The following is an 11,671-nucleotide window of genomic DNA, read 5'->3' on the forward strand; positions in this document are numbered from 1 at the left end:
GAGGTTTTAAAGCTCAGCTGATTTATTTAAAAGATTGAGCTAAAAAAGCAAATCAAAATGTAGTGAAACCTGGTTGAGGTAAGAGGCCACTGAAGTTAGGGTTAAGTCCCAGCGCGATAAGACGTTCCTAGCCAGACTTTGACTAGGTCGAAAAATGAACGGGAGTCTATGGCAGCTACATGAAAGGAATGGGCTAGGACCACCAAACATGGCGGGGACCTGCAGAGGGTTGGAGGGAGAATACGAATCAAGTTTGGTCAAATGAGCACTTCTTTTTGTACTTCACCAATTTTCCATTCTGTGCTCCACCCAGGTCCGTTTAACAGTTTCAGGACCTGACCAGCACCCCTCAGCATCATTTGCTTGAGAAATAATGAGATTTGGAACCTATTGGAACTTCTTCATCGTGCTTGAACAACCAGAGACTGTCAGGATCTGCGGCTTCAGCAGTTCCTCTGGTTTCCTTCTAGGTGGCGTTCGAGAGCTCGCCCGCGTATTCACACACCCTCTCCACAGGTGTGTTTCGGCACACCTGTGGATCATCAGCGGGAGCATATTAGGAGCGGGTTCCCGGCACTTCGTCGCCAGAGTGTTGTCGCCTTTGTGGTACATCTGGTCCTGAGATCTCTAGAAAGATATCCAGTCTGTTTCGCACGCTTACCTGTCCTGTACCTTTCTGTGATTCCTAGGCTCCCTGTTGTCTGGACACTCCATGCGAAGTACGGGATTTGCAGTTCCATCCGCTGAGCTCCCTGACGAGTTACGCCCACCTACCAGCTGTTCGATCACACCGGTCCGCTCCTGATCAGACGCTCCTGCATTACACACCAATTGTCTTTTGTAAATAAATCTTTAATCTGATCTCCTGAGAGAGTCTTTGCATGTGGGTTCGGAGAGTTCAAAACAACATGACAGAGACCAGATGAAGAACCAGACAGGTCCAACTGATGACTTTAGGAGCAACTGTCGTGGCCATTTATGCTAAGGTTTTGTAGTTTATCATTTCTACCAATTTTGTTTTGTTCTTTGGGTAGTTGGAATATATTTAAGTTAATTTAGAATCAAAATTTGTCATTAATTTTTATATTTGGAATTGTTTAATTTACGTTGTTAATTGTTAGACCCTCCCACCAATTTAAGTAATTAATTAAGAACACACCGGGTGCTGGGTGGATTGTTTGGTGGATGTCTGGTGTGGACGGGAGGTTTGGTAGAATGATTTTTTTTTTTTGAACACTTGTTTACACCTTCAAACATTAAATTGAGATTATTTTTCATTTCAACTAAGTTACAAGACCTTTATTTCTACTTTTGCAATAAATGAATCGAGTCAAAGTGCGTACAAATCCCAAACCGCCTGTTACCACCCACAGCCTTTATTGGAGTTTTTATTTTTTGCTTTTTTGGAACGAAAGGCTGCGACAAGCAACTTTATTTCAGATGTATGGTGCATCAGAACCAACTCCTCCTGGTACCAGGTAACAACTGAGCCGGGCCGGGTGGGATCACAGCTTTCATGGTTGCACAGAAAGAAGGAAAGAAAAGGAATATTTAATAGCTGAAGCAAAAAGAGCAACAGCTCTTTAAACCTTAAAGTTTAAACTAAGGGTACCTAGGTTGAGGGAGAGACTCTCCTCTCAGGCAAAAAGTGTGAGAAGAAGACGCAGAATGTACAAGACAAGTTTATTTATTATATGTGTACACAATCAGCTGCATAAAAAATACACAAAGATTTTTTAAAAACTTTATTTGGTCGTTAAACACCCAGCAACCCACATTACATTAGAAGAATTATGAAAATCAAACATGAACCAATCAGCACATTATCCCAGTGATTCTCTGAGGTTTGAATAAATCAGTAAAATCACAGTAAAGAGCCCGAAGTTCTCTAGAAAACTCAAAACATGAAATATGGAGTTAAAAAAGTAAAAACCAAAACAAACTGAGAGAAATTAAAGCTGAGAATCAATGATGACGTAAAACTTCAAGATTTAGCTTTTACAATGAACATAAAATATATAAAATCTTTATTTTCCAGGTTCCACATGTTTCTGAAAACTGCTCTAAGATCAGAGTTTCTGTAGGACATCCAGTTCTAAACTGGTTAAACTGGTTTCTCTGATGGAAGCTGAAGTTTCGCTGCAGTTTCCAGTGAAGCATCTTTTTATCTGTGGAGCTTTGAGGAACATTTTCATGTCAGCAGAAGGACGAAGCAGCAGAGAAAAGAGGTTTGAAGTGTCTTTCATGGCTTCAAAGCTGAACTGAAAATGATTCCCATGTTTCCATTCTCAGACCATTTCTGGTTCCAGGATGAAAATGAATCAGAGAGAAAAAAGATCAACTTTCCAGTTGAATCCAGTTCAGATCAAAACTCCACGAAGCCTCTAAATGGAGCCCAGTTTGAATTGGATCTTTATTGATCCAAAGAGACAAACAATAAATGACAGACACGAGAAAATAAACGGGAGGAAAACCTTGGAGGTCAGAGGTCATCATCATGATCCAGTCAGAGTCTCTTTAGACTCAAACTGCTGCAGCTTCAACCTCTGAGGATCAGCAGGACACTGAGACCATTCTCTACTTCACAGAGATCAGAACCTGCAGAGAGAAGAAGGAAGGAGAGAGCAGATCAGTGAGTGTTTCCAGCCTCTCTCCAGCAGCAGTCAGTGACGCAGCACATCCAGTAGATGGTTTCCAGGCTGCAGTCAGACTGATCTCAGAGCTGTGACCAGGATGAACCCGATCAGTTGTTTCCTGTTGAGCTGAGGAGAGCAAACAGATCTGAGATCAGATCTGCTGCTGCCACAGTTTGATGGATGAGGACCACTGTCTCTAGACATGTTGGACGGCTGGAGTCCAGCTGGACTTCCTGGAGACATGGACACAGCAACAACACTCATCTTCACACCAACACAAACGCAGGAACACAGCAAGCTGCTGCTCCTCTGATTGGCTGATTGCTGTCTCTGTGTCCAATCAGGAAGCCTGAACCATTCTCCTCCCACTGAGAAGCTGCAGCTTTAAGAGAGTTTGTAGAAATCTGCTGTCAGAGTTTGTTGGTTCTGATCAGGAGGAAACCAGAACCACAGCTCCATGAAGCCAGCAGCTTGGTTCTGAAGGAGAACCGGGCCACACACACACGCACACACACACATACACCTGTGTGTGGGCGTGTGTGTGTGTGTACATATATACACATACATACTTTTAAGTACAATTCAACAACCTGGATGTCCATGTGACAATATTTTATTAACATTTATTTAAAAAAAAACAAAACAACTACTGTATTGTTTTTACCTCTAAAATATATATTTCTCAAATATCAATTGTTACAGCTAATCGTGGATCCGTTTAAGTAAATTTAAAGCAAGTACACTCTGCGGTCGGAGTCCCGTTCGGAAGTGCGGTCGGAAATGCCCCGAACGGGACTCCGACCGCAGAGTGTACTTGCTTTAAATTTACTTAAATGGATCCACGATTAGCTGTAACAATTGATATTTGAGAAATATATATTTTAGAGGTAAAAACAATACAGTAGGGTTTTTTTTATTTGAAATAAAGGTCGGAGCCGTGGTCTGAGATGCGGGGAGCCGCGTTCGGAAATTCGGATCAACTGACAAAACAGTTGGATTTTTATTTTGCAGATTTTGGTTCAGCTGCTAAATAAAAGCTGGAGAGTTTATATTTTGGAAACCAGTGTAGAGTCTGAAAACATGTTATATATTTAAAACTCAATAATACATCCAGGCTGAAGCCTTTGTGCTATGAGTGACCTACACATTCAACAGACTCAGGCTGCCATATACAGATAAACACCACAGCTGGGAGGCCCAACATATACAAACAGTGGTGCCAAAGCACGTTGACACGTGGCAAGAGGAAGATGAAATCGAACCTACGCCCTTCCTATTACAAGACAACAACGCTACTCTCAGAATCTTGACTTTTGGATCCCACAGAGGAATGTTATTGACAACCTCAAAATATACTTCAGTTTTTCTGATTCAGCTCAATTCTTCCTCTAAAACCAGGTTCTGAGTCTCTGATGTCAGCAATTATAAATCACTGCAATTAGTAAACATGATTTGATTTTAAAATAATTGGACATAATTTATTCTCCTTGTTAATTTATCATTTCTCTTTCATACATTTTATTCATTGTTAGCTTTCAGTGCCTGCGATGGACTGGTGACCTGTCCAGGGTGAACCCCGCCTCTCGTCTGATGACAGCTGGAGCTGGGCCCCACCGGCCCCCCTCACCACCCTGCAGGGATCAATGTGTTCAGATCATGGATGGAAAGATTTTATGGTAGATTGTCTCCCTTAAGACCTCACTGAAAACAGCTTCATAGTTGATGCCTCAACATCAACTGATTCTATGATATTGCTGACTATTTTTTCTACTTCTAACATAAACAGGTAAAGAAGTAACCTAGAAATGTTTCCCCACCCCAGGCATCCGGTCCCAATCATCATCGGTTCCGATGATGTCACATGCATAGCGAGTCCGCTACGTCTTAAAATTGTAAGTCAGACTTTTTTCTTTGCCATTTGTCTGTACTCTTTAAAATACAAGTGTTCTTTTTTGTAGGTTTCTGTAAAGTGCAGTGAATGGGAATGTTCTGCCGTTGATCCTCACTGTTCTTAGGAAGGAGAAATGTCAGTATGTTTGCAATAATACTGGAATACTGTGATATTAAATTAAAACAATACTCTGTCCTTGGTTAAATATTTTTCACATTTCCTCTAAAGTGTACCTTGTCAAGAAAACTGGCATAAGGGTATGAGATCTTTCCAGGCACACGCAGAAAAAGATGTATAATGGCTTGGAAGAAATAAAGTAATCCTGTAGTTTGATTAAAAGTTAATTAAGTTGAATAAGTCGGAATAATATGAGTATAAGTAATCACTCAATAACTTTCTGCAAAGAATCTCTGATTAATGATCTGTAATGATTTAACTATGTAATGATTATGTTAATGATTAACAATAAGACAAAAGATGTGATTTATTGTCAATGAATATGAAGTTGTAATCATTTGAAATCAATTCAAATAGGATGAATGTGTTTAATGAGTTATAATAAATAATAGTGAGTTATAGGAAAAGAGAGGAATGCAGTACAGCCCTGAAACAGGAAATGTCGCAAGCAGTTCTGAACAGATGGCCAAAGCGGCAGGATGGGTGGTGCGGTGAGTTTGGCTGAGGCAACGGAAAAAGAGGAAGTACGGGAACTTCCACTATGGTCAGCAAAAACAGGTTGGGAAATGTAGGGACTTTTTCATGAGAGACAGCAGATGTGAAGCAAGTCACGTAGACCAAACCTCCCCATACACACATATGGTGAGGAGAGGCATAAAAAGGGGCTGAAAAGAGGAACCAGCTGTTCCCAGTCCGGCGGCGCAGAAGGAGAGACAACTCACAGAGGAGCAGATTGAGCTACGGACCGCACTTCAGAACCACGGGGAAGCTCGGACTTCACACCGCTAAGAAAGGACTGGGTCCCATCGCCCCATCTCTGGTTCTTTATTTGACCGTTGGTCTCGTCTCAACCCAGCACTTTCAAACTCTGCAACAAGACTTGGAGGAAGGACAAAGACCCCTAAGGGATGAAGAACTGGGTCTTGCAAAAGGATTCGGACCCGTTCTGCTTTGTTTCCTTTCTAAGGAGGATTTTTCCACACAAGGCAAAGACCTCAACCAAGGACGCTAGAAATTCCTGTTGCCAAAAGATCCACCATCTTCTGGGTATGAGTTGAATCTGCTCATCGAAATTCCATTTCAGAACGTGCGACTTAAAAGTTAGGGAAAGGAGACAGGGTAGTATGATTGTACATGTAAATTTTATTACACTGTTTTTGAATTATATACGATTGATTATTGATTTGTATGTCGCATACCCCTGCTTAAGCTTGCTTAATAAATTTATACTATAAAATTCTAATGAGGTTGGTGGACATTGGAATTAATAGAGTCATTTAATCTTTGTCCAGTTCTTTTAATTAAGGTAAAACTAATGTACATGATTCCAGTAAATAGGAGGCTTCATAATTTCCTTTGGTGAGATTAAATAATGACCCTGGGACTTACATCTAAGTCACTAAACATAATCTAGCCGGTTCCAAGTGCAAGTTATGATTTAGAAAGTGGGCTACCGTTAACAGAAGTGGTTATTGGAATTATGCAGCTGCGAGGGCTACTCAGCTGATTGTTTCTTAACTGTAAAGGGTCATAACTTCTGGATTGGAGGTAGTTAGAGCTAGACGAATCACTTTCGCCACCAGTTTAAATAGATTATCTCTTATAGAGTACTCTTAGGGTAATACCCAGGACTCAGAGATTTTCCGGACCTGTTAGACGGAGAACTGGTCAGTAGGCAGCCCTGGGGAGTAGTGAGGAGTGGGCGGGGCTGACTATTGCAGGATAACCTTCAACCTATTGTTTCATTGTACTAATTTTCATAAGCATGTTGTCTGCAAATTTTGAATGCATTGACAATTTGTACAATTCTGTACAAGTACATATTGGCAATGTACTCTTGAAAAATGTAAATGTATTAAAATAAATGTGATTTGTTGTGCATGCCTGCATCCAACTCTATGACCATTCGTGACGCCAACATTCACCATCCGACCCGATGGAACTGGAGAGGTTCTGAAGGAGGAGTGGCAGAGGATCCCCAAATCCAGCTGTGAAAAACCAGTTGCATCATTTCCAAGAAGACTCATGGCTGTACAAGCTAAAAAGGGGTTTCTACTGAGCAAAAGGTCTGAATACTTATGACCATGTGATGTTTCAGTTTTTCTTTTTTTTTTTTATAAATTTACAAAGCTTTCTACAATTCTGTATGTTTTCTGTCAAGAGGGGATGCTGAGTATACATTAATGAGAAATAATATGAACTTTTCTGAGATTAGCAAATGGCTGCAATGAAACAGAGTGAGAAATTTAAAGGGGTATGAATACGTTTCATTCATTAATTCACCAGGGACTTTGATTTTGCTCATTAAAACAAAATCAGAGTAAAGGAAAAACATGGATATTTGAAATGTCCGTGATTGTATTCAGTGACTCAAATATAAAATACATAAAACAGCTTTCCTAGCAAGTTGGCAAACAGCTGTGGAAATTATTGCTGTGATTCAACCAACAATTTTCTGATTTTCTAATGAGCAAACATTTAAAACCAGAAAGACTCGGAAATGGAGCGATGGTCAGAAAGAGGTCAAGTTTTCCATATTAAAGAAAGTCCATAAAGTAACGCATTTGATCCACAATGTCTGATTCAATCTGGATTTTCTACTGATAAAAGCCCAGAGAAATCCTCTCTGATCAATAAATTATTGACTTCATATTGAAATATTTTCCATCCACCAATCAGGAACCCAGATATCTCAGCCGGGCCACAAACACTCAGAACCTACTGGTACCAGTTTGACTCCACTATGAAACTGGGAGCAAACTCAGCTTGTTGTCTGGGTTACAGATGAAAACTCAGAGAAAATCAGAGTTCCTGATTGAAACCAGGTGCTGCAGCTCTGCATCATAACCAGAACCAGAACCAGAACCAGGCCCAGTTCTGGTTCTGTCCAGCAGCTCAAAGAGAGAAAACCCAGTCAGGACTGGAAACCAGAAGAATGTGGAGTTAAAACTCACCTGATCAGATCTTTGCTTCTCCTTCTGTTCACACAAACCGAGTCGGAACGAACTGGACCCGATTCTCCAGAACTTGAACCGGACCCACCTGTGGCTCCGCCCCCTCTCACAGCAGAGGTGTGTTGCTAATGAGAAGAATCCTGTCTGATCATCACTACCAGGAAATAAATGGAAAATAACAACCAGTTCACATTTCAGTTTATAGCTTATTTATGTTTAAACATTTCAAGATTTTTTTTCCATTACTATTTCATTAAATTAATAAAGATTTTCAAGTTGATCAGATTCAGTTTTATCTATAAAGACTTTTATAAAATAGCCAAAGCTGCACCAAGTTTCTGCTCAGCAACACAATAAACCACTAATAACAGTTTCTGCTTGTTCTAATCCTCAGCGCTCACGTAGCAGAGCTCACTTCCTCTGACTCCCCAGAGGATCCATCACTCTGCGTCTCTGAGGTCTGAGTCCGGGTCCAGAAAATTATCTTTACACCCGTCTGGCCCCCCGGCACTGCAGAACAGGACATTACCTGTCCAGATCGCTACAAAAACCTTTTACAAAAAAACAGAAATATAAAATACAGCGGACCTAATTCAAACCTCAGACTGAAGAACTTTTGGCCTCCAACTCGCTTAAACTTAAACATTTAAACTCTTTTAAACACCAGATCTCTCTGTGCTAAAGCTCTATTAATTAATGATTTCATCACTGAGCATAATATCAATGTTATGTTTCTGACAGAAACATGGTTGAATGACAATAACGAACCGATCGTACCTCCTAACTACAATTTCTTAAGTGAGAATAGAAAACATAAAAAAGGAGGAGGTGTGGCCTCAATATTTAAGAATATACCATACCATACCAACTTTATTTATGAAGCACTTTATACACCGACAGGACCAAAGTGCTATACACAATCATAAAATACAATGCGATTATAAAATAGAAAAGATTGAAACATAAAATACATATAAAACAAAGTGAAACCTCTCAGATTGTGCCAAAAGCCAAAGAAAAAAGATCCTAAAACCAGGAAGACAGAGCACATAACACCAGTTTTATAGTCCCTCCACTGGCTCCCTGTAGCTCAAAGAATAGACTTTAAAATACCGTTGTTAGTTTACAAATCACTGAACGGCTCAATACATTAAAGATCCGCTGTTGTCGTATCAACCTTCCAGACCTCTCAGGTCTTCCGGTTCTGGTCTGCTCTGCATCCCCAGAACCAGAACCAAACGAGGAGAAGCAGCTTTCAGCATCTATTCACCACAAATTTGGAACAAACTTCCAGAAAACTGTAAAACAGCTGAAACACTGACTTCCTTTAAATCTCCACTAAAAACCCACTTGTTTAGGATTGTAACGAGTAACTCAATTAAGACCTGAACATAACGTTTATTCATCCAGATCCCCTCAAATCATTTACAAATTACAACTTGCACATTTACATTCTACTCTCTGTACTCCAACACAATCAACAGCTTTTAAATACAGAAAATGATGACAAAAAAAATACATTTTCTGTCACTGCTATCCGTTCTAGTCTCAATAGAAATGAACAGCTGCACATTATTTCGCTGGCAAACATGTCAAAAACTATTCTTCACGCACCAACATCCCATAATATATCCCTCAGGCGGGTTTGGACGCAGCGGTCAGCTTCTTCCGGCGCAACATCCACTCCGAGGGCCTTCAGGACGTCCACCACCGCTGTGGCCCCGCAGGCCGACGCTCCGATCTGCTGGGTCTGCCTCTCCAGAGCCTCCTGGATGGACCACAGCATGGCGGCAGCCGCCTCTTCCTCCTCCTGGTCCTCCGGCTCTGCCTCCATCCGAGCGCTCCACCTGCGGAGAAACGACCGACTTGCTCTAATTTTAAATAAAATTAAGCGGCACTGTTAGTTATAAAGCGAAAACAGCGACACCTACTGTCGTTTCTGTAAAATATTTCAATCCGTTCGGCTTTTGCTCCGTTTCACTTGATATTTTTCTCCACTTTTCGCCAGAATGACAACCACCAGCTGACTACAACAACAATGCTCAGTGAGCATGCGCACTGTACAAGGTAACGTGCTCGCTACTTCTATTCCAAGAGAGAAGAGAAACAGCGCGGCCGCTAGCGCACCCTAGTGGTGTGAGGTCACAACTGCATCCTTACAGAAACATTTTCTACATCCAGGAATACTGATTTTATATTTCATTCATTAATTTAATCCGAGTTATATTTGATCTAAGGGCAGCGTTATAGTTTTTGTTCAATAACCCACACAGTAAAAGTGTAAACTTTGTCAATTTTTTTGGTAAATAATGAGATTTTTATGCACACTTACGCTAAAACATTACATAAAAGTCAATTAAAAGTGTAAACCCTGTATAAAAAGTGTCATTTCATGACAACATTTATAAAGAATCCTATGTCCTTTTTACGTGCACCCCTTCAAATAAAGTCTTACCAAATTTACTTCCTTGCAACCACATTGTTTTAAATAATATCACACCCTGCTTAGTTGTTTATGCTGTGGATTAATTTCACATTGTAAATAAAACATCAGCAAAACACTCACCTGATCCAGACGCTGCTCCTCTTCTTCTTCTTTTTTGGCGGTTGGCAAGCAACTTATTGATGTGCATTACCGCCATGAACTGGAATGGAGTGTGGATCGGGATGCTACATATATATTACTCCCAAGCCCCCCCAAAAAAGAAAAAGAAAAGAAACCTTATATCCTATCAATTTCGCTTTCTTAAGATAATTGATTAAATAACAAAAATATACAGACTCTGCTCTGCTGCTGCACGGAGTCTGAACCGGTTCTGATCCAAACCTGACTAGAGCTGACACACCTGAGGCTCCGCCCCCCTGACCCAGCTGACAATAAACACCTTTATTTTCATGTTTTCCTTTGTATGAGTTGAGCTGTAAAACTTTAGGTCACATTTGAACTTTTTTCAGGTTTTTCTCAGTTTTCTGCTCATTTCCAACCAACATTTTATTGCAGGAAATCATTTCAGGAAGGAACCAGAAGATTCAGGAGTCTGGGAGATGTGACTGTAACCGACCTGGACACTGAGGCCCCAGAGCGCCCCCTGCAGGATCTGCTGCACCATTAACCAGACAGAAATGGCAGTTTTATACAAGTTATTATTCTAATTCAATAGCTGATTTAATTAAACAAGTTTTGATTGAAAAGATTCTCATCTGTTTTATTAAAAAAAACATCTTCAGTCTGAATACTGCAAAAAATAAACTGCTGGCTAAATTAGTAGCTTAAAGCTGAAATCAACTTGAGATGTTTCTGCTTTTACTAATTTAAGCTGTGAAACTAAATGTGAAAACTTATAATACAGCAAAAATGGCATGGAGGATTAACATGAAGGTTTAGTTATTATATGTGTACACAGTCAGCTGCATAAAAAATACACAAAGATTCTTTAAAAACTTTATTTGGTCGTTAAACATCCAGCAACCCACATTGCATTAGAAGAATTATGAAAATCAAACATGAACCAATCAGCACATTATCCCAAAACAAAAAGAACTGCTCTTCGGGGCCCCTGGTGGACGCGGTAGGTACCGCACGCTTCGCAAGTTTAAACCTTAAAGTTTGAACTCGGCATGGGAAGGGACGAGATTCTCACGGTACAACCTTGAATATCACATTTTTACAAAAACGAATCTTTAAGAATATCTCGGCAGGTAAGCGTTTCTCGGCAAAAACACATGCCCAAGGCATAAAAAACTAAGCCTAAAGGCCAATAACAGGCACCTTGGTGGAGCTGATTTTTATTCATTTTTTGTAACAATTCCTGTCATATCAAAAACACACAATTTCACTATGAAGTGATTTGTGCTCACAATATATACAGTATTTGATAATGTATGTAGAAATTATTTTATCGATAAGAAAAAAAAAAAAAATGCTCTTCGGCGCCCCTGGTGGCCACGGTAGGTACTGCATGTGAAAGTTTAAACCTTAAAGTTTAAACCTTAAAGTTTAAACCAAGTTAACC

General features: G+C 40.2%; 1 long non-coding RNA gene across 1 annotated transcript; it reads left to right on the top strand.

Moving 5' to 3' along the window:
- The first annotated feature begins 284 nt into the window (after window positions 1-284).
- LOC116730067 (uncharacterized) lies at window positions 285-861 on the top strand. Its single transcript, XR_004341248.1, has 2 exons — window positions 285-606; window positions 690-861. It is a non-coding gene; the product is annotated as an uncharacterized LOC116730067 (long non-coding RNA).
- The last annotated feature ends 10,810 nt before the right edge of the window (window positions 862-11,671 follow it).

Source organism: Xiphophorus hellerii, chromosome 2, assembly GCF_003331165.1.
Source record: "Xiphophorus hellerii strain 12219 chromosome 2, Xiphophorus_hellerii-4.1, whole genome shotgun sequence".
In the NCBI taxonomy this organism is placed as follows: domain Eukaryota; kingdom Metazoa; phylum Chordata; class Actinopteri; order Cyprinodontiformes; family Poeciliidae; genus Xiphophorus; species Xiphophorus hellerii.